The sequence below is a fragment of the Myxine glutinosa genome, chromosome 10, assembly GCF_964187855.1.
Source record: "Myxine glutinosa chromosome 10, kmMyxGlut1.1, whole genome shotgun sequence".
Taxonomy (NCBI): domain Eukaryota; kingdom Metazoa; phylum Chordata; class Myxini; order Myxiniformes; family Myxinidae; genus Myxine; species Myxine glutinosa.
Genome location: NC_136270.1, coordinates 50,187,855 through 50,211,948, shown reverse-complemented (window position 1 = coordinate 50,211,948; position 24,094 = coordinate 50,187,855).

Sequence of the window (24,094 nt, the reverse complement as noted above, 5' to 3'; positions counted from 1 at the left end):
AACATATGGTATTTGACACCATAACACATGGTATTTTGACACTATAACACATGGTATTTGACACCATAACACATGGTATTTGACACCATAACACATGGTATTTGACACCATAACACATGGTATTTGACACCATAACACATGGTATTTGACACCATAACACATGGTATTTGACACCATAACACATGGTATTTGACACCATAACACATGGTATTTGACACCATAACATATGGTATTTGGCACCATAACACATGGTAGACACCATAACACATGGTATTTGGCACCATAACACATGGTATTTTGACACCATAACATATGGTATTTTGACACCATAACATATGGTATTTGGCACCATAACACATGGTATTTTGACACTATAACCCATGGTATTTTGACACCATAACACATGGTATTTGACACCATAACACATGGTATTTGGCACCATAACACATGGTATTTTGACACTATAACCCATGGTATTTTGACACTATAACACATGGTATTTGACACCATAACACATGGTATTTGACACCATAACACATGGTATTTGACACCATAACCCATGGTATTTTGACACTATAACCCATGGTATTTTGACACCATAACATATGGTATTTGGCACCATAACACATGGTATTTTGACACTATAACCCATGGTATTTTGACACCATAACACATGGTATTTTGACACTATAACCTATGGTATTTTGACACCATAACACATGGTATTTTGACACCATAACACATGGTATTTGACACCATGACACATGGTATTTTGACACTATAACCCATGGTATTTTGACACCATAACACATGGTATTTGACACCATAACCCATGGTATTTTGACACTATAACACATGGTATTTGACACCATAACACATGGTATTTTGACACTATAACCCATGGTATTTTGACACCATAACACATGCTATTTTGACACTATAACACATGGTATTTGACACCATGACACATGGTATTTTGACACTATAACCCATGGTATTTTGACACCATAACACATGGTATTTGACACCATAACCCATGGTATTTTGACACTATAACACATGGTATTTGACACCATAACATGGTATTTTGACACTATAACCCATGGTATTTTGACACCATAACACATGGTATTTTGACACCATAACACATGGTATTTGACACCATAACACATGGTATTTGACACCATAACCCATGGTATTTTGACACCATAACATATGGTATTTGGCACCATAACACATGGTATTTTGACACCATAACACATGGTATTTGACACCATAACACATGGTATTTTGACACCATAACACATGGTATTTTGACACTATAACCCATGGTATTTTGAAACCATAACACATGGTATTTTGACACTATAACCCATGGTATTTTGACACCATAACACATGGTATTTTGACACTATAACACATGGTATTTGACACCATAACACATGGTATTTTGACACCATAACACATGGTATTTTGACACTATAACACATGGTATTTGACACCATAACACATGCTATTTTGACACTATAACCCATGGTATTTTGACACCATAACACATGGTATTTTGCGTCGGTTTTCACACTGCATGTGGACAAAACGTATCTTGTGCCGTGACAACGGATGACGTCATACGGATGCACTCTATGTCTAAGGAGGTATTGTAATTTTTGTATTACTGTAATGTTATCATTACTACTGTTATTATTTGTTGCTGTAATATGTTATTACACCTGATGCTTATGACTCTCCCTGATGGATGGTATAAAAAAAATGTGTATAGGCAGCTGAAGCCGTGTCCTGGGACTTATGACTCAACGTGTAAATTCGGCATCGATCAGACATCAAACAAAACGTTGAGAACATCATGAAAGATTTTCAACAGTCTTTATATTTGTTCTTCATTCGTATTCAGCACAAGGCTGCGGGGCAGTATCGCTGATTGAAGGCAAGGCTGTGCCACCGATGCAGTGGCCTTTGTAGGTCAGGGCAGATATTTGTAATTTGTTCATGATGCCAGAGATAACTCGCCTACTCTTCGGGAGGACACCGTGGGATCTTTAACGTCCGCCTTCTAATGCTGGTAAATCGGACGCCCAGTTTCACGTCCATCCGATGGATGAACACACATTGATGAGTCACCCTGCCTGTGAAACACCGGTTTGCACCCAGGCGAGGCAACTTAGAAAATGGCATTCGTCTGCATGATGTCACTAACATGAAGTTGAAGAACTGCAAGTCTGAGCCCCAACAAGTTCAATGCTAAACTGACAACTTGATAATGATTATCAGAAAATGACATCTTACCAGAGCCATCCACATCGCGTCAGACTTGAAAATAGGCAGCGAAGCAGTCTTCAGGAAATGATCTCCAGAAAGCCTTACCAAGGCCCACTACCCAAAAGGGCAATGTGAAGTTGACAGAGAAATGAATACTTCCATGGGAACACTGCAAAAACCTCCATGGGCCTCAGCTGCCAGTTTTATGGAGAATTGAACAGGGAGGGGACACGATTCCTCCAAAGGCCACATTTTGCCTTGTCATCAGCATCGGGCCTTTTCTGGTAAGAGGGAAGCAGGAAATGAACATATTCTGAGAATAAAACATTGATTAGCCGTTCACGTAATGTTACAACTTCTGTTAAAACTGGAAAAGAAATCTGATATAATAATTACAATGAATATTTAATTTTGTAACTTCACATTTAAATATTATATAGATTATAATATTTAATTTTGTAACTTCACATTTAAATATTATATAGATTATGATATTTAATTTTGTAACTTCACATTTAAATATTATATAGATTATGATATTTAATTTTGTAACTTCACATTTAAATATTATATAGATTATGATATTTAATTTTGTAACTTCACATTTAAATATTATATAGATTATGATATTTAATTTTGTAACTTCACATTTAAATATTATATAGATTATGATATTTAATTTTGTAACTTCACATTTAAATATTATATAGATTATGATATTTAATTTTGTAACTTCACATTTAAATATTATATAGATTATAATATTTAATTTTGTAACTTCACATTTAAATATTATGTAGATTATAATATTTAATTTTGTAACTTCACATCAAAATATTATATATATTATAATATTTAATTTTGTAACTTCACATTTAAATATTATTGATATTATAATATTTAATTTTGTGACTTCACATTTAAATATTATATATATTATAATATTTAATTTTGTAACTTCACATTTAAATATTATATATATTATAATATTTAATTTTGTAACTTCACATTTAAATATTATATATATTATAATATTTAATTTTGTAACTTCACATTTAAATATTATATATATTATAATATTTAATTTTGTAACTTCACATTTAAATATTATATATATTATAATATTTAATTTTGTAACTTCACATTTAAATATTATATATATTATAATATTTAATTTTGTAACTTCACATTTAAATATTATATATATTATAATATTTAATTTTGTAACTTCACATTTAAATATTATATATATTATAATATTTAATTTTGTAACTTCACATTTAAATATTATATATATTATAATATTTAATTTTGTAACTTCACATTTAAATATTATATATATTATAATATTTAATTTTGTAACTTCACATTTAAATATTATATATATTATAATATTTAATTTTGTAACTTCACATTTAAATATTATATATATTATAATATTTAATTTTGTAACTTCACATTTAAATATTATATATATTATAATATTAAATTTTGTAATTTCAAATTTAAATGAATGAATGAATGAATGATCGTTTTAAGGCCATTTTTCCCGCGAGAGCGGGGGTTAGCCTTGCGGGCCCCATGGCAATCATGGTTCTCTTTTTGAGGCAATGTTTTTATGGCCGGATGCCCTTCCTGGCGCCAACCCTTACTTGCCTCTTGCAATGCACAGGGATACCAGGGTGTAGCTATTTTAAATCGGGGTACACACCGGGATCATTCAGCCCAGCAAGCTGGTATTCAATTTGCCGACCTCGGAAGGATGACAGGCTGAGTCAACCCCCCTGGCATTAATTCAGCGATTGATCAGGATTCGAACTCAGGATCCTAGGATCCCAAGCTGGCACCCTAACCACCAAAAATAACACCAGGCTATAATTTCAAATTTAAATATAATATATATATTATAATATTTCATTTTGTAATTTCAAATTTAAATATTATCGAAACATTATAATATTTCATTTTGTAACTTCAAATTTAAATATTACATATATATTATAATATTTAATTTTGTAACTTCACATTTAAATATTGTATATATCATAATATTTAATTTTGTAACTTCAAATTTAAATATTACACATGTATTATATTTAATTTTGTAACTTCAAATTTAAATATTTCACATATATTATAATATTTAATTTTGTAACTTCACATTTAAATATTGTATTTATTATAATATTTAATTTTGTAATTTCAAATTTAAATATTTAACATATATTATAATATTTAATTTTGTAACATCACATTTAAATATTGTATATATTATAATATTTAATTTTGTAACTTCAAATTTAAATATTACACATATATTATATTTAATTTTGTAATTTCACATTTAAATATTGTATATATCATAATATTTAATTTTGTAACTTCAAATTTAAATACAACACATGTATTATATTTAATTTTGTAACTTCAAATTTAAATATTTCACATATATTATACTATTTAATTTTGTAACTTCACATTTAAATATTGTATATATTATAATATTTAATTTTGTAATTTAAAATTTAAATATTTCACATATATTATAATATTTAATTTTGTAACTTCACATTTAAATATTGTATATATTATAATATTTAATTTTGTAACTTCAAATTTAAATATTACACATATATTATATTTAATTTTGTAATTTAAAATTTAAATATTTCACATATATTATAATATTAAATTTTGTAACCACATTTAAATATTGTATATATTATAATATTAAATTTTGTAACTTCAAATTTAAATATTACACATATATTATATTTAATTTTGTAATTTCAAATTTAAATATTTCACATATATTATAATATTTAATTTTGTAACCACATTTAAATATTGTATATATTATAATATTACATTTTGTAACTTCAAATTTAAATATTACACATATATTATATTTAATTTTGAAACTTCACATAAAAAAAAAAAAATGAAGATAAATAATACTGTATGTATATATATATATATATATATATATATATATATATATATATATATATATATATATATATATATATATTGTTGCGGTTTTGAGGTTGTCAAGTGAGTTTAATAAAGGTTAAAGTTTGCCCCCCATAGTTAGTCACACAAGCAACATGTAGCCTCGCGATAGTATAGTTATGTCTTAGTATTTGTAAGCTTAGTTCCTTTCCAGTGTTAGTTCTACGTTGAGTAGGAGCCAGGAGGATAGGCCCTACTTCTACCGATCATTCTACATCCATAGGCTCGACTCATTTTGCTAAGCATTGCTTGATTATTGGGCGAGTTTACACGAGGCAGGCCTAGGAAGGTCGGGGCGGAGTCGATGGTGGAGCGGCAGAAGCGCTGATGGTAAGCACGAGCCGCCAATCAGAGCTCGGAGGTGGTGATGGCGGCATGGCATCAGAGGGCGTGGTGAGAAGGTTCGAGTGAGTTCCAGAAGGTTCGGGGGGCGTAGCTATAAAACCGGCTGCACGAAAGCCCTCGAGAGGACTTGCTGCGAGAGAGAAAGATAGAAGACTCGCAGAGGAATGCAGGGCTTACAGCAGAGGACTTGCGGCAAACGAAGGACTTTCAGCAAAGGACTTACACCAGAGGACTTACAGAGAGGACTTGCTGCGAGAGAGAAAGATAAAGGACTGAAGCAGAGGACTTTCTGCGAGAGAGAAAGATAACGGACTAGCGCGGGAAAGCCGAGAGCAAAGGAGAACTCGCCGCAGTTGATGAACTTGATGAGCTTGATGAACTTCACGCACTTGCACGAGAGCGGTACAGATACGCAGGCGCAGCCAGACACGCTTAAAACCGAATACAGTGCATTGTGAGACGCGCGAGAGAGAACGGCTGAGTAACCGCTAGCCGTGCTAAAGTCCGCCCTTTGCCGTTACGCCCCAACATCTGCTTTGTTCGAGAGACGCGCTATGAGTCCCTGCCTTCGCCTGCCACCATCTTCGCGGGACTGCCGGGGACCGTGGAGAGCCGGACGGAGGCCGTCTCTGGACGACCACGTGGACGCGTTGGGGAGCATCTACCCTTCTGCAATTCCCTGTGTGAGTGTGAGACGGGCCCGTTGTCCAAGGGATAAGTTAAGACTGCTTAAGGTTGCTCTGTGTCTCTTCGTCCTTGAACTTGTATATACATGGGGGAAATAATTAAACCCTTTTGTTCTTCCTTTCTTCCTGATTCGACCGTTTCTGTGGTTTCCTCATTTGACTAAGCGTGGCACGAATAGGATCGCTCTAATCAGGTTCCAATGTCTAGGTAACTGCGCGGACCACGTGTACACCATCCGCTCGGCGTACTCAAACCACACGTGGTTCGTGGGAGGCTTGTTTCCTCGCTCCCAGGGCAGCACGGGGAATTAGGTACGAGCGAGCAGTGGTCCCGAAACCCTACTCCGCGTGTGTCCAAGAGGAACGTCTCAAGTCTCGGTTCCACCAGGCCCAGCAAAGACAAGGGGATTAATCCCCCCTTGGTAAGTGGAAGAAGGCCGGCGTAGAGAACTGTAACAATTGGTAGTCAGGAGTGGGATTTGGAACCTGGGACCAAATTTTTAGACAACATTTTGGACACCAATTGTACATATTGGCAGCAACAATTGGTGTCGGGGAGTGGGATTTGGAACCCAACTAAATTTTTTTGGACGAATTCGGCCCAAAATCACGAGCAACCGAAATTTAGTTTTAAAATCAAAAATTTTAATTCATACCATGGCTAGCCAAAGCGGTCGAATGCCGGTGAGGGTATAAAATGAAAAAACAATGACCCAGGACCGAGAGGGACAGTTGGTAGTAGTGGAAGCTGAAAAGGGTGCGGCAGCTGGGAAAGAAAATGGCGGCCCCTCGTACGTGACGGAGATAGCCGGGCCCGCAGTGCCAATGGACTGGGGCCTTTTTATGGTGCATTTCAGTGCATCTATGGAGGGTGACAGTAAGGGATTGGATGCAACGATGGCTACCCGGGGGATCAACATGGAAAAAATGAGGAACGAAGCAAGGTACAACTGGAATGGATTTCAGGAGCAAATAAACACCACGATGAAAAGAATAGGGGAGAACATAAGGCGCAAGCTGAGTGAGGAGTTCGCAAAGGGACGCAACGAGGTAACGCGGTGCGAGGAACGCGTGGAGAGCAGGGTAGAGCAGGGCGCGGCTACATGGACCGAAGGAATAGAAATCGCGACTCAGGGTGTAAAAGAGCCGACAGCCGCCGAATTGGACAGGGCAAATTCATGCGCGCTGGCGGTCGTCGAGGAAAAAGAAATGATAATAGTTGAAATTGGGGCCGAAGAGACAGTGGAGTTGGGAAATGAATCGCGGGAGGAAAAAATGAAATCCGCGCAAAGTCCGTGTTCGCATCATGATGTCTTGCTTGCTAACAAAATGGAAGGTTTGCAGGTGCGGTTGCCGGAGAAGAAGGTCCCCAAGGTGAGTAGGGGTGTGTATGGCACGAAAGTGTTTGGCGGGAAAAGGTTTTTGGCGTGCTTGGGGAATGACGAAGCCCGGGCGCTCGTGGAAGGTCCTTTGTGCGGTGTGCGCGATCGAATGGCGTGCGTGTGCGAGAGAAGTGTGCACCGGAGCGCGAGTGTATGACGGAATGTGTGTGGGAAGAGTGCGTCGAAGAAGAGTGTGTTACAGAGTGTGTGACCACCGAGGAGAGTGAGAGAGAATGCACACCAGAGCGTGTTGTAGAGTGTGCAGGAGTGCACACCAGAGCGCATGATTGGGTGTTTACCAGAAGAGTGCACACCCGTGGACGTTATGGAGTACGTAACGAGCGTGTGTGTAACAGAAAAGTGTGTCATAATGGAGTGCGTGTGTGGTATGAGTGCGCCTAGGTGTGCAGGTGCGAGTACGGTGTGTGAGAAAGAATGCACACCAGAGGGCACGAGAGGAGAGCATGCTGTAACAGAATGCATGTAGTGTATGGGAGGCGCTGGAGCGCCGCGGTGTGCGAGTGAGGAGTGGGTCGCGTGTGGTGAGAACGCAGCTCGAGCATCGACGCAGACCAGGGTAGCATTTAGCGTGACGTATAGCCGACGTGAGCCCTCGGTGAGTTGTGTGCTTTGTGTGCGGTGGGGATCGGCGGGGATCGGTGCCGCGGCTGTCTCACAAGGACCAGCATGCCCGATTCGCGCCGGGCCCCACCCTGTATGGTTGGTGCTGCGTCGTGGCGGTGATCGGCACGGTTGAAGGGGGGGGGGGGTAGGAGAGTTCGGACCTGCGCCCTCTGGCGGCTGCGGTGCGCCGACCGTGGGCGGTTGGGCCATCGTGTGTGGGACCGCAAGGCCTCGCGCAGAGATGGCGCTCTGAACCTCGGCCCAACCATGCCTCTTCCCCTGAATCGAAAATGCCGGATGGACCCAACCAACAGTAGATAAACCACCTGCATGCATCGCTCGGCTTTTCAAAGCCGAGCTGTGATGACGATGTATTCCCACCCGACGAGGCTCGAGTACAGTGGACGAATATAAATAGTGTTGAGGAATGGTACCCTGCGTGGGGGAGTGGTGGTTTCGCCATTCCTCACACTCTGGCTCATGAGCATTAGATTAGGGGGATGGCAGTGACATGCACAGGGAGGGACCAGCGATGGTTACCTCCATGGGGCACCGAAGCTAGCCGAGGGCGGGCTAGGATAATTGTTAGGGAATTAGCTGACTTTAGAAGACAAGATTTAAGTAGGGACATTGAACTATAGAAGGGATGTAGAGAGATTAGTTGGATGATAATGACGAAGGAGTGCATAGTCTAAAGGGAAGACGGGGAAGCATTAGTCTTCGGGGAAAACAGCTAGTTAGATGATGCTGTGTGTATTGAGCAAATGAGGAATTGGTTGAGAATAACCGTGTGTGTGAGGATTTGTGTATTGAGCAAATGAGGAATTGGTTGAGAATAACCAGGAATTGTGTATTGAGACAGATGGAGTTGTTTTGGAGTGTATGGGAAAATGTGTAAGAGCACAAAAGTGTGCGAATTTGGTGTGCGAGAAAAGTGGTGTGCGAGATAAATGGGGTGTGAGAAAATTTGGTGTGGAATGCTTGGTGCGGAATAAAAGGTGTGGAATGCATGGTGCGAAGGAGTGAATGGGGGGAGATGGACCCATTCACGAATACCCGGGGTGGGTAGTGTAAAGCCAGGCAGAGGGCTTAGGTATATTGTTTGGATATTGACACCTGTGGTGCAAGAAGTGGCATGAAGTGATTTGGTTGGGTGCATGAGTCTATGAAATGGCTGGGCGTGTGGGCTTTGTTGGTGGTTATGGTTATTGGAGCACTCCGCCACTGGTAGTTTGTCGGCCAGGTGAGGCCGCAGGTAAGCTCTGGGAGCCAGTCAGAGTAGTTGTTCAGTGGGGCCCGAGGATCCGAGGGAAGGACCCGGGTAGCCCAATGCCAAGGAGGGCATCAGGGGGTAAGAGCCAGGGAGGGCCTTCCCCAGTTAGGTAGTTGCAGGAGCAGGTAAGCTCGGGTGGCTACTTCAGTGGCGGAGGTGCACAGGTAGTTGGACCTGCTAGTGGAGCCACACGACCCAGCCCCGAAATTGTGCAAAGGCACAGTGTGAAAAATTGGGGAGTGAGACCCAAATTCATAGGGCACCGCAGAGTGGTCAATGGGGAATTCGGTTTTTAGAACCACATAGTTTAAAGAGTCCGATTGGCAGGGTATGACCCCGGGTAGTGTAAGTGAGTTAATGTCATTAGAGTAGTTAGGAAGAGAATTCCCTTCACGTCATCCACATCCATTCACCGAGGATGACAAAGCTCCACACCAGCACCAAGGCTTTGTAAACTGTTGAGTGAGTAAGACGCATCATGACGTGATGAGACAATGGGTTTGTTCCATTCCTTCCATCCTGGGAGGGATTGGGAGACGAATTTGGACTAGAGGGGGATATGGGAGACAGGACGTAGTGACGAATTTGTAAATACAGGGAAGGGCAAGGGTAGTGTAAGCTGACGTTGGGGGGCATGGACGGTTAGGGACGAGCTTGCTCTGCTCGCTCTTCCGCGCCCCTGCGCTGCATTACCTTGTATTGCTGTGTACCTCTGTGCCCTTTTCGCTTTGCCGGTTGTGCTTTGTCTCTCCCCCACCCCAGGACCATTTTGGAGGTGGAACGGTGCAGCTGCACCTTGCTGCACATGTGCATCACCCCCTGCTGCACTTTGTTACACCTGTGCAGCTGAACTGCACAGCACTTTGCTGCCGTATCCTTGTCATTTGTTACAACTTTGCTGCATGTGTGCAGCACTTGCTGCCACAGACACTTTGCTGCAAACTCACCTTGCATCTTCGGACCACGTGTTTTGAGTGGCATCAATGTCACGCAGTTGGACCACACAGGGTTGGCCCTGCTGGCAAATAAAATGAACACGTGTTTTGTACATTTTTATTATTGGTGTGCTAGGAAAGAAGAACTGTAAGTTTTATGCGCACAGAAGATGCAGGAAGCAAGAAGAAGATGCCAGACACCAGCAGCAAATGTGAATTGTGAAATGTGGTTTTTGAAATGTGTTTTTGTGCATTGCTGTGCTTTCTCTCCCCTCCAATCTTCTTTTCAAAAAGGACAGGTCCTGGGTCATGGAACTGTAAATAAGGTTAGGTTTTGTGATTGTATATAAAATGCTGCCCACCGGCTTTTTGTTTAGTTTGAAAATAATTCCGCAATTCGGTTAATTGTGGGCGTGAGTCTGTTAGTTAGCTACTCAATGCAGTAGGTGGGACATATTTAGTGTTGTAAAACTGTCGCATACATGGGTTAGAGTAAATGTTAGGGGGAACCACATCTAAGTGTCCCACGTAATTAAAAGTTAGTCCCAACACTTTCTCAAAACCCATCGTTCCAGTTTTTGTAGGTTCGACTCGGGGACTCGGGGACAAGTCTGATGAGGGAGGGGGGCAGTGTTGCGGTTTTGAGTTTGTCAAGTGAGTTTAATAAAGGTTAAAGTTTGCCCCCCATAGTTAGTCACACAAGCAACATGTAGCCTCACGATAGTATAGTTATGTCTTCGTATTTGTAAGCTTAGTTCCTTTCCAGTGTTAGTTCTGCGTTGAGTAGGAGCCAGGAGGATAGGCCCTACTTCTACCGATCATTCTACATCCATAGGCTCGACACATTTTGCGAAGCATTGGTTGATTATTGGGTGAGTTAATACGAGGCAGGCCTAGGAAGGTCGGGCGGAGTCGAGGGTGGAGCGGCAGAAGCGCTGACGGCAAACACGAGCCGCCGATCAGAGCTCGGAGGTGGTGACGGCGGCGTGGCGTCAGAGGGCATGGTGAGAAGGTTCGAGTGAGTTCCAGGAAGTTCGGGGGGGGGGGGCGTAGCTATAAAACCGGCTGCGCGAAAGCCCTCGAGAGGACTTGCTGCGAGAGAGAAAGATAGAGGACTGAAGCAGAGGACTTGCTGTGAGAGAGAAAGATACGGACTAGCACGGGAAAGCCGAGAGCAAAGGAGAACTCGCCGCAGTTGATGAACTTGATGAATTTCACGCACTTGCACGAGAGCGGTACAGATACGCGGGCGCAGCCAGACGTGCTTAAAACCGAATACAGTGCATTGTGAGACGCGCGAGAGAGAATGGCTGAGTAATCGCCAGCCGCGCTAAAGTCCGCCTTTTGCCGTTACGCCCCAACATCTGCTTTGTTTGAGAGACGCGCTACGAGTCCCTGCCTTCGCCTGCCACCATCTTCGCGGGACGTGCCGGGGACCGTGGAGAGCCGGACGGAGGCCGTCTCTGGACGACCACGTGGACGCGTTGGGGAGCATCTACCATTCTGCAATTCCCTGTGTGAGTATGAGGCGGGCCTGTTGTCCAAGGGATAAGTTAAGACTGCTTTAGGTTGCTCTGTGTCTCTTCGTCCTTGAACTTGTATATACGTGTGGGAAATAATTAAACCCTTTTGTTCTTCCTTTCTTCCTTCCTCTAATCGGGTTCCAATATCTAGGTAACTGCGCAGACCATGTGTACGCAATCCGCTCGGCATACTCAAACCACACGTGGTTCGTGCGAGGCTTGTTTCCTCGCTCCCAGGACAGCGCGGGGAATTAGGTACGAGCGAGCATTGGTCCCGAAACCCTACTCCACGTGTGTCCGAGAGGGACGTCTCGGTTCCGCCAGGCCCAGCAAAGACAAGGCGATTAATCCCCTCTTGGTAAGGGGAAGAAGGCCGGCGTAGAGAACCGTAACAATATATATATATATATATATATATATATATATATATATATTGTTGCGAATATGGAATTTGGCCTCCATATCCGCTTGTAAATATTCCCCTATCTTCTCCGATACTCCCCAACTCTCCCCTTACCCCATTCCCTAGTCCCATTGTCTGTAAACAACACCCATTAGAGCCGATCTTCCCCTTCATTCCCCCATTAAATGTCGTGCCCAGGTCCCCCGCACCACACGTAGACCATTATAGGACATCTTGCTAGTTATTCTTAATCTATGTCAGTTAAGGACTTGTTTCCATTAATTATGACTCTTCGTTGCACCAGAATGTGATGATATGGCACCTGTTAGGAAGTTTAGGACCTCCCCATACCTCCCCGCATCTCTTCCCATCATCTCAAGCTCCAACAACAACCACAACAACAGCGGCTTTGCGTCCTCACTCCGGCTCGGTTGGCCGCCATTGAACATGTGCTCGACGGGGTTACCCAGAAGGGGGCTCCCTGTCGGCCCCTCGTCAAGGGCGGAGCCGGTAACCCCCGCACCCAATGAGAAGCCATGGGCCGATGCCATATGGGGCGGAGCTAACGAGCGAGGGCGTGACTCCCCGCCGGATATACGCGGCCCCGCGCCGGACGTGAAGAGAGATGCGCCCCGAGCTTGGAAGGACAAGACGCCACCCTCCCGAGCGCTGAGCGACCTCCCCGGCATCTCCACCAAAGTCGCGACCCACGAGCGCTGAGCGACCTCCCCGCATCTGCTGGACACCAACGTACGCGATTCTGTCCCTGAGCCAGGTGCACCTGAGCCATCGACTGCCGCTTTCCTGGCCATCAAACCCCGTGTGAGTGAGCCTTGTCCCGTTTATCTGTGGTCTGTCTAGGGTTAATATAAGAGTGTGTTTAAGTGCCCACCTTCCTATGTTTCCCTCTTGTCCCTGTAATCTAACCTTTTCCGCCTTAATATAACCTCCTCCGGAGGTCTTGAGAACTGAACCCCTGGTGTCGTATTGTGTCATTATAACCCAGCCGGGTGTCTTCTCTTTCCTATTGAGCCAGCATAGCGCGGCTTCGTCGACGTTCGAGTACAATCGGGTAACTTGTACGGATACGGCGGCCATCCCGCTCGGCCCACCATACCATCAAAGTCGTATCTGTAACAATTGGTGTCGGGAGTGAGATTCGAGGCCCGACCAAATTTTGAAGGAAAAAAAAAAAAAACGAATAGAGGAAAAAAAAAAATTTGGTCAAAATTTGGAGCGGCCGAAATTTGTTTTGTTTTACGAAACTCGAATTTTGCAAGTCGCGCTATGGCGGATCAAGACGGCTGGGGTCCGGTAAAGGAGAGTGAGGTAGGGTCGATCCAGGACCAAAATGAGGGACAGGAGGAGAGCGAAGCAGTGAGGGCGGCAGGTTCGCAAAATAGCGCCGTCACGCACGAAGAAGCGGGCGCGCAAAATGGCGCCTCGCTGATCACCGCGCCAGCGACCGTGGCAGCGCCCCCGATGGATTGGGGCCTTTTTTTTATACAAATGAAGGCCCTTATGGCCCAGAATAGTGAGCGATTGGAGAACCGGATGGATGCTCAGGGTGAGCGATTGGAGGGCCAAATGAGGGTTGATAGTGGGCGATTAGAGGGCCAAATGAGGGGTACCGGTGAGGGATTAGAAAAGAAATTTGAGGGGTTAGACAACGGGATAAAAGAGGTGAAACATGGGTTAACGGGGGTAGAAAATAGAATGGCTGCCCAGGAGAATCAGATAGAGGGAGTGAAAAAAGGGTTAGAGGGGTTAGAAAACAGTATGGAAGGCAAATTGAGGGACATGAGGGACCAAGCGGAAAGGGAAGTTAAACAAATGGAGCAGCAGATAGAGGGGGTCAGAATGGGGGTAGAAACCAAACTGGATGCTCACAGGGAGGAAATGGAGCAGATGAGGGTGGCATCTGGGCAGGAGATGCAAGTGATGGGAGAGGAGATCAGAAGAGGAGTGAGTGATGAGGTCGGAGGAGTGCGCGAGGAGGTGAGGCACTGTGAGGAGCACATGGAAAAGGAGGTGAGAAAGGCGACTGTAAAGTTACAAGGGGGCATAGAGGACCTGACGCAAGAGGTGGAGCAGCTGACGGTGGGACAGACGGAGTTAGTGGAGCAGGTTCAAAGGAACACTGCGGTATTAGGAGGTTTAAAGGCGACACAGAAAGAACTCAAAGATGACTTGGTAGCGACGAAGAGGGAATGTCAGATGGTACGTGAGGGACTGACAACAAGGCTGGACGAGGTGATAGAGGTAATGGAGACGAAGGACCGGCAGGTGAGGACGCACATGGAAACGGTCAAGGTAGCCTTGGAGGACGAGCTTGAGGAGACGTACCGGGGAATAAAAGAGGTGAAGCAGAAATTAGAAGAAGTGGAAGAGGGGGTGAGCGAAATTAAAAAGCGACGGAGAGGGGATAAGAAAGAGATAAAAGAGGAGATAAAAGAATTGGTCCAAAGTCTGTGTTTGGATCGTGATGATGTGCTCATTAACCGGATGAGGGATTCGCAGGTGATGGAGGAGAAGCGAAGAGGAAGAGGACCCGGTGTAAGTGGTGACCAATATGGTCGTGCGTATGATGCGCCAGGGGATTTAATAAGCTTGGGGGTCGAGATGGACCCGGGTGTTCGTGAGAGGCCATTGGTGAAGTGTGCGACAGGTCTGGTGTGCGAACATGGAGGTGTGCAAGAAAGTCCGACTCTGGGGTGTGTGAGGAAAAAGTGCGTGCCAAGGAGTGAGTGTGCTGGCGAGAGTGAGTCGGTCGTAGCGCGTGTGCGAGGGAGCACATGGAAGCGTGGTGTGGTGAGTGTTACAGAGGGTGTGACGGGAGAGTGTGCGCAGGAGTGTGCGCGAGAAAGGTGTGTGACGGACAGGTGCATGAGGAAAGAGTGCGCTGTCAGAAGTAAGGAAGAGTGTCCACCTGTGGTGAGTGTTACAGAGGGTGTGACGGGAGAGTGTGCGCAGGAGTGTGCGCAAGAAAGGTGTGTGACGGACAGGTGCATGAGGAAAGAGTGCGCTGTCAGAAGTAAGGAAGAGTGTCCACCTGTGGTGAGTGTTACAGAGGGTGTGACGGGAGAGTGTGCGCAGGAGTGTGCGCGAGAAAGGTGTGTGACGGACAGGTGCATGAGGAAAGAGTGTGCTGTCAAGAGTAAGGGTGAGTGCGTTGTCACGAGTGGAGGTGAGAGTAGTGAGAGTGACAAGGAGCGTGAGTTGGTTGTGACAGGTGAGCGAGGATGTACACCTGGGATGGAAGGATGCACACCTGGAATGGTAGAGCGTGAGTGGGAATGCACGCTGGAATTGGTAGTGAGGCACGTGGTTGGGTGTGCGAATGAGGGCACACCTGTGATTGTCACAGAGGAGGTGACCGAGGAGGGGGCGCGAAGAGGTGTTTTGGTGAGGTGTGCGACCAACGAATGTGTGCCAAAGTGTTCGGTGGTCAGGTGTGTGACCAAGGCTGTGAGTGGAATGAGTGTACCTGGGTGTGTAAGGAAAGGTACGAGGAGCATGGGCACGGCTGGATGTGTGAGCAAGGAACGGGCTGCGGGGTGTAAGCGTCCAGGTGAAGCATCGACGTTACACGGGTTAGAGGTTAGAGCGACTTTTAGCCGAAGCAGGCCCTCGGTGCGTGCCGGGCCTCGCTTTGAACGGCCGCGTCCAGGCTCCACTAGGCGGAGCTGGCAGCCCGATAGAAAGGGTCGTCATGGCGACCACTTTTTGGGGAGACGTGCCGGCAGGTCGAGATCGGGGCATTGGATGGCTCCGTGCCGAGATGGTGCGTGGGATCTCGGCCCGGGTAAGCCCCCGTCCCTGCACCGAGTGCCGGACGCATCCAGCCGCTGGCACAAAACAACCAGCATCCATTGCTTGGCTTCACGAAGCCGGGCTTTGGACAGGGATTGGCGCACCGAGAGGTAGTAGTGAGTAGACTGGGTGATGAGGTTAGTGTTTTGGACCCAAAATTAGAGAAAAACAAAATTTGATGATTGGCAAAGGATTGGCAGTAGTGATTGGCAGATGATGGGCAGTGATTGGCAAATTTTTAATTTGTGGAAATTTGATGTGCAAAATTCATAGTGAGAGGCCCCCGATGTGGTGGGATGGCATCCTTGCCACCCTTCCCATGTGGTGGGGCAAAGGAGCAATAGATTATGGGGTGTATGGCAGTGAAAACTAGCCCGGGTGGGTTAGGTTATATTGATAGGGATCTAGCGAAGATGACAGTAGGTAACGTTAAGATTAGTTAGTGACTGATACCTGTAGTGGGGACGCAGGTAGATTAGTATGGATGATAATGACGTGGGAGCGCAATAGTTTAAAGGGACGACTGGGAAGCGCAAGTTTCAGAAGGGAGTAGTTAGCTGAGATGATGCTGTGTGTGAGAGAATTGAACAGGTGTGATTGCACAGGTGTGCAACTGGACAGGTGTGTGGAGCAGTGTGTGAGTAGTGAGTGTGTGGATCAGCGCGAATGCGCTTGGGGAGAGAAGGGTGCAGGTGGCACCAGGTGTGAGAGCACAGGTGTGCAAGTACAGGTGTGTGGAGAGAGTTGGAGTGAGTGGTACGGAGTGGTGTGCATGGTGCGAAGGTGTGGATGGGGGAAGAGTGGACCCCCATCACGGATACCCGGGGCGGGTAGTGTAAGTGTTAGGTAGAGGGTACAGGTAAATTGTGGTTGGATATTGGCATTTGTGGTGCGGTTGCAGAATGGTGTTGTGGATGGGTGCATTAGTGTTGTGGAAATGGCTGGGCGTGTAGCCTGTTAGTGTGTGTAGTTGGTTGGGCACTCCACCACTGTGAGGATGTCGGCCAGGTGAGGCCGCAGGTGGGCTCTGGGAGCCGGTAGAGTTGTGGATGGGGCCCGAGGATCCGGAGGATGGACCCGGGTAGCCCAGTGCCAGAGAGGGCACCGAGTGGGGAGAGTGCCAGAGGGCCTTCCCCAGGTAGTTAGGTTAGGGCAAGGAGCAGGTAAGCTCGGAGGCAACTGCAGTGGTGGAGGTGTGCAGGTGGGTAGACCCACTGGGAGAGGTACACGCCGCAGCCCAGAAATTGTGCGAGGGCACCGGGAGATGAATCGGGGGAGTGAGACCCCAAATTGAAGAGCACCACAGTTTGGCCAATGGGAATTGGTTTTTAGAACCCATAGTGTAAGAGGGCCAATGGTTTGGCCGGAGAGAGACCCCGGGTAGTGTAAAGTTGTTAAAGTCATTTAGGAGATAGTTAGGATTGATGAACCTGTCGCACCATACGCAGCCACTTGCCTGTGGTGATGATGATGACTCCACACCTGTGTTTTCTTTGTTTGTTGCAGGAAATGAGATTGCTGTGAGGATTTGTGAGACGCATCACGACGTGGATGAGACATTGGGGTGATTCCATCTCTCCCTCCCTAGGAGGGACTGATGATGAATTGGTGATGGCAAATTTTGATGTTCAGTTGGAGATGGCAAATTTTGATGAGAGTTGAAAATGGCAAATTTGATTGGTTAGGAGGGAGAGAAGACGAATTTGGTTTATGGGAGGAACGGGGAAGACAGTAGGGATGTTTGTTGATTTGTAAAGTAGATGTTTATGAGTAGTGTTGTGTTGTGTGGATGCAGTAAGGGGTAAGGGAGGGGCCATGTAGGTTACCTGGTGGGGGGGGGGCGTACGATAGGAACGTACCTGTCTCACCTGGTTCCCATGTGCCCCCAGTGTGCATTACCTTACATTGCGTGCACTTTTGCGCCCTTACCACCTTACTCACTTGTCTGCTTCTTTTGTCTCCCACCTCCGAGGATCTGGCTTTGGGGTGGAGAGAGAGGAGAGAGAGGTGCTGGCGACGCAGTTGTGGGCCTGCACTTTCGCTGTTCGCTGCCTGGATCGGTACACCATATGGACCGCAATGTTTGTGGCCACCCACAATGGACCGCAGTTCGTTTGCGGCCAAGCACCACCCGGGGATGGACCTATGGGTCAACGTGGCACCTATGCCATACAGGTGAACCACTTTTAGTTAAACACCAAGTGCACCACAAGAAGAGCAAGAGACACCTGCAGGGTTAGGGGTTGTCGAATTTATTTTTATACCAATGAACAATGGTGACTGCACCGATTGGTGGTGGGGTGGTGCTGTTGATGCTCGGGAAAGGGTGCTCTGCACGTTATTAAAGGCCGTCGGCCACAGAGCACTCGTGGGTTGGTGTATCGATATTGGCAAGCGCGGTCTCTCTATGCATAACATCTGCATGTGTTCCTCCAAAGACAGGTCCTGGATCGTAGTGTAAATAGCAGCGTAGTCTTGTAAATAATGCTCCCTACCGGCTGTATGTTTAGTTTGAGGATTCTTTCCGGATTCGGTTATCCTGTGGGTGTGTTTCTGAGAGGAGAAGGGTGCAACGTCGCAGGGGGACATATTTACTCATTTGTGAATATCTATAAAACTGTCGCACTCAGGGTAGAGTTAATAGTAGAGGGAACTACATTGCGTGCCACACTAAAGTAGGTAAAAATTTATCGGGTCGGGACGCCCCGAGGGTAGAGAAGGGTGCAATGTTGCGAATATGGAATTTGGCCTCCATATCCGCTTGTAAATATTCCCCTATCTTCTCCGATACTCCCCAACTCTCCCCTTACCCCATTCCCTAGTCCCATTGTCTGTAAACAACACCCATTAGAGCCGATCTTCCCCTTCATTCCCCCATTAAATGTCGTGCCCAGGTCCCCCGCACCACACGTAGACCATTATAGGACATCTTGCTAGTTATTCTTAATCTATGTCAGTTAAGGACTTGTTTCCATTAATTATGACTCTTCGTTGCACCAGAATGTGATGATATGGCACCTGTTAGGAAGTTTAGGACCTCCCCATACCTCCCCGCATCTCTTCCCATCATCTCAAGCTCCAACAACAACCACAACAACAGCGGCTTTGCGTCCTCACTCCGGCTCGGTTGGCCGCCATTGAACATGTGCTCGACGGGGTTACCCAGAAGGGGGCTCCCTGTCGGCCCCTCGTCAAGGGCGGAGCCGGTAACCCCCGCACCCAATGAGAAGCCATGGGCCGATGCCATATGGGGCGGAGCTAACGAGCGAGGGCGTGACTCCCCGCCGGATATACGCGGCCCCGCGCCGGACGTGACGTGAGATGCGCCCCGAGCTTGGAAGGACAAGACGCCACCCTCCCGAGCGCTGAGCGACCTCCCCGGCATCTCCACCAAAGTCGCGACCCACAAGCGCTGTGATACCTTCACGCATCTCTGGACACCACCGTACGTGATCCTGCCCTGAGCACAGGTGCACCTGGAGCGATCGCTACCCGCTTTCCTGGCCATCAAATCCCGTGTGAGTCAGCGTTGTCCCGTTTATCTGTGGTCTGTCTAGGGTTAATATAAGGTTGTGTCTAAGTGCCCACCTTCCTATGTTTCCCTCTTGTCCCTGTAATCTAACCTTTTTCCGTACGAATATACTTGAGAACTGAACCCCTGGTGTCGTATTGTGTCATTATAACCCAGCCGGGTGTCTTCTCTTTCCAATTGAGCCAGCATAGCGCGGCTTCGTCGACGTTCGAGTACAATCGGGTAACTTGTACGGATACGGCGGCCATCCCGCTCGGCCCACCATACCATCAAAGTCGTATCTGTAACAATATGTATATGTATATGTATATATTGTTACGGATCTGGGGGACGGCTCTCCCGTTAGCAAGGGGGGTTAATCCCCTTGTCCTGTTAAGCTGGCCGTCTCCGCCGGTCCTGGTACTTGTAACGCTCCTTTGCGAGGTGGGATTGATCAGGGTTATTGGTCAAGGTGTTCTCCCGAATACCTTCACCAATCCTCCGCAAAACAGGGAGACAAGTACCGCTCGAACCCCGGTTTTAGATGTTCTCGTTGCCGAGTGGTTTTAGCAACACGACGTTCGAGCCATTAACAAAGACAAAACCCGATTCTGAGCGTTGGCCAAATCGTGCCACAGGTGTTCAATGATGGAAAAGACAAGGACGATCAGACGAGGAAGAAGAAGAAGGCAAAGGAAGGAAGAACAGAGATTTATTAATTATTTACACAACCACAATCAAAGAGAAGAGAAGAAAAGATAAGAAATGTAATTTACAGGGAAAGATGGACACAGAGCAACTTATACTTATACAAACTTACTTAAAACCCCAGACAAGACAAACAAAACAAACTCACGTACATGAATGGATGGAATGGTAGGGATGGTATGGGAAGGGAGAGAAGAGTCCAGGCAGATGGTAGGGTCTAGGTCTGGCTTCAGCTCGCGGTCCACGCTCTGGGGTCAAGGCGAAAAACCCAGCAAACAGCCGGGAGCTTCAGCCGGCAGCTCCACGTATTCGGCTTCACCGGCAGCGTTCTCCACCTCCTGCGTCTGTGAAACTCCGCCGACACCCACAGGACTCTTGTACGGTTTCTCTCCCTTGGACTCTCACTCATCTCAAGCACCTCCCTCCACAGAACTGAGGTGGGGGTTTCCCGCACTGGGTTTTATAGGCCCCACCTTAGAATCTTCTTGAACCTCCTCGATGTTTCTTGCTCCGCCCTCTCAATCCAAACCCACTCCTTCTCGGTTGGTTGATCGGGGCTGGCTCACTCCTCCTCCTGATGACGAGGTGGGGCCACGCCCTTCTTCCCCGAGTTAGAGCACATGGCATGGCGGCGAATGCAGTTGGTAACGGGGCAATGCAGTTGGAAATGGAGCAATTCAGTTGGAAATGGAGGCATGGTTGGAAATGGAGCAATTCAGTTGGAAATGGAGCAATGCGGTTGGCAATGGAGGTTTTGGGCAATTGGAAGGGGATCTATCTTATTTGATTTGGTGAAACGCAATGAACTAGTGGAAAAACAGAGCCTTATACTGACATATAATAATGAGATAACTATTGAGGGAAGCCTACTATTTGCTACGTGATGCGATGGACTCACTAAGGTGCAAACAATTAACAGCCAATTAAGGGGAAATGTACACGGGGAGTTATTAGGGATTTTAATACTAAATTTGATAAAGTGAAGGTTCTAAAAACCGTAACACAGCACCCTCATTCATCACGGCACGTCTCGGGCTGATAAAATTTTTTAACTTAGTGTGACACGCCGGTTTAACACCCTCTACTATTAATCTGACCCTGAGTGCGACAATTTTAAAACACAAATAAATATGTCCCCCTGTTGCGTTGCACCCGACTTAACAGATCACACCCACAGAATAACCGAATTGCGGAATGGTTTCCAAACTATACATGTACGGTGGGGAGCATTATTTACAAGACATTATTTGGTATTTACAAAACTGCAACCCAGGACCTGTGATTTTTCTTTTCAGGGAAACAAAAAGAGAAAATCCTGTGGGAGGGAGGATAGAGACAGCATGCACTGCATCGACGCACCAGCACCAATAAAGAGCACCAAAACACCAAAGCACAGTCACGCACCCTTCAGTGCGACATTACACAATAATAATAAAACACAACTGTTGGTGGTCTTCTGCTCCTTCTGCTCTGCTGGTCCGTCATTCTTCCTGATGTTGTCTTTCTTTATGTTGTTCTTTGCTTGCGGCCTATTTGGTGGTATAAATTTTAAAAAACACAACACCACAACAAAGACACCAAAGTGTCCGCTTTTTAATTATGGCCAGCAGGGGCCGACTATGGGTGGTTCACCTGTGGGCTTGGTGCCACCTCACCGAGGTCCGCAAGCAAGATCTCCCTTGGGCCATTGTGGCCAGTTCCAGCAGAGGGGCTAGGCCCCAACACGTGGGGTCCATCAGTGGTGCTCGGCCACAGTGCCGTGGTCCATATGGTGGTGCTCGGCCACAACAACGTGGTCCATAAAGTGGTGCATCGATGCAAGCAGCTGGTTGCGGGGATTTGGGCACACAGACGCGGCCTCCCGCACGCTCCCCCTCAGTGCCTAGAGAGCACGATCCTCGGTTGGGAGAAGGAAGACAGAGATGGCGGCGTTAGCGAGGGCAAGGGCGCAAGGGCACACATCAACCAAGGCAATGCAGAACAAAGTGCGCACGGAGAGCGAAGTGAGAAAGCTCGTCCCTACCGTATGCCACCCCCCCTGTCACCTACTCTATACCCCATATTTACAAACAATTTACAATTCGTCTCTACCGTCGAATCGGTCTTCCCCATATATTCCATGTCTTCCCCATATCTCATAATACCAAATTCGTCACAATCCCTCTAACCAAATTTGCCGTCATCCAAATTCCTCATCAATTCTTCATAAGGAGGAAGAGATGGAACATCAAGCACAATGTCACACCCACGTCATGATGCATCTCACAATCCAAAACATTTGCACAAAAATAACCAAAACATGGCATGGTGTGGAGTTTCGTCACCTCAGGTGAGTGGATGCAGATGGTGCGAGGAGATTTCAATCCTATCTACCTTCTAAATGACTTTAACACACTTTACACTACCCGGGGTCTTTCCCTGCCAATCCATTGGCTATCTCACTCTATGCGGTTCTAAAAACCAATTCCCATTGACCAAACTGTGGTGCTCATCAATATGGGGTCTCACTCCCCCAAGTTTTCACTACTGTGCCTTCGCACAATTTCAGAGCTGGGTCATGTGGCTCTACCAGCAGGTCTACCTACCTGTGCACCTCCGCCACTGAAGTCGCCACCCGAGCTTACCATGCTCCTTACCACTACCCTAAATCGGGGAAGCGCCTCCTGGCTCTCTCACCCCTCTGATGCCCTCTCTGGCATTGGGCTACCCGGGTCCTTCTCCTGGATCCTCGGGCCCCGCTGAACACTACTCTGACTGGCTCCCAGAGCCTACCTGCGGCCTCACCTGGCCGACAAACTACCAGTGGCGGAGTGCCCGAATAACCATACGTACCAATTAAGCCCACACGCCCAGCCATTTCCACAGACTCGTGCACCCATCTAAGCATTCCTTGCCACTACCTGCACCACAGATGCCAATATCCAACCACAATTTACCTATACCCTCTACCTAACTCTTAAACTACCCTCCCCGGGTATTCGTGATAGGGGTCCATCCTCCCCATACACTCCCTTCGCACCAACCACTCCACTCCACAGTTTCCACCATACTCACTCCACACCATCCATTCCATACTCCATATATTCCATACCATACATTTCATTCAACCATTCTCCATGCACCTGTTCGCTCACTTGCACACCTGTGCTCACACACCTGGTGCTTCCTGCACCCTCCTTCCTCCCAGGCTTCTTCATTCACTCAATACAATGCACAATCACAATTATTCCTCATACACTGCTCCACACACTTCCACGCTCAATACAACCCACAATCGCACTTTTCACCATACACTTCTAACTCTCCAAACCATTGCCTCAGGCACCCAAATTCTCCCATGCTCATACACACATCTCTCTCGAGCATTGCCCCTCAATTCCTCATTTGCTCAACATGCTCACCCGCAAAAAAAACTTCCATTCCAATTCCTCATCCAATAAACCACAAACACACCATCATCTAAGCTGACGACTCCCTTATGAAACTTGCCCTTCCCAGTCGCCCCTTATATTATCGCGCTCCCTCGTCGTTATAATCCAACGAATCTATTCTATGTCCTCGACTACCTGTACAATGTCGCTACTTACCTCTACCGTTACCTA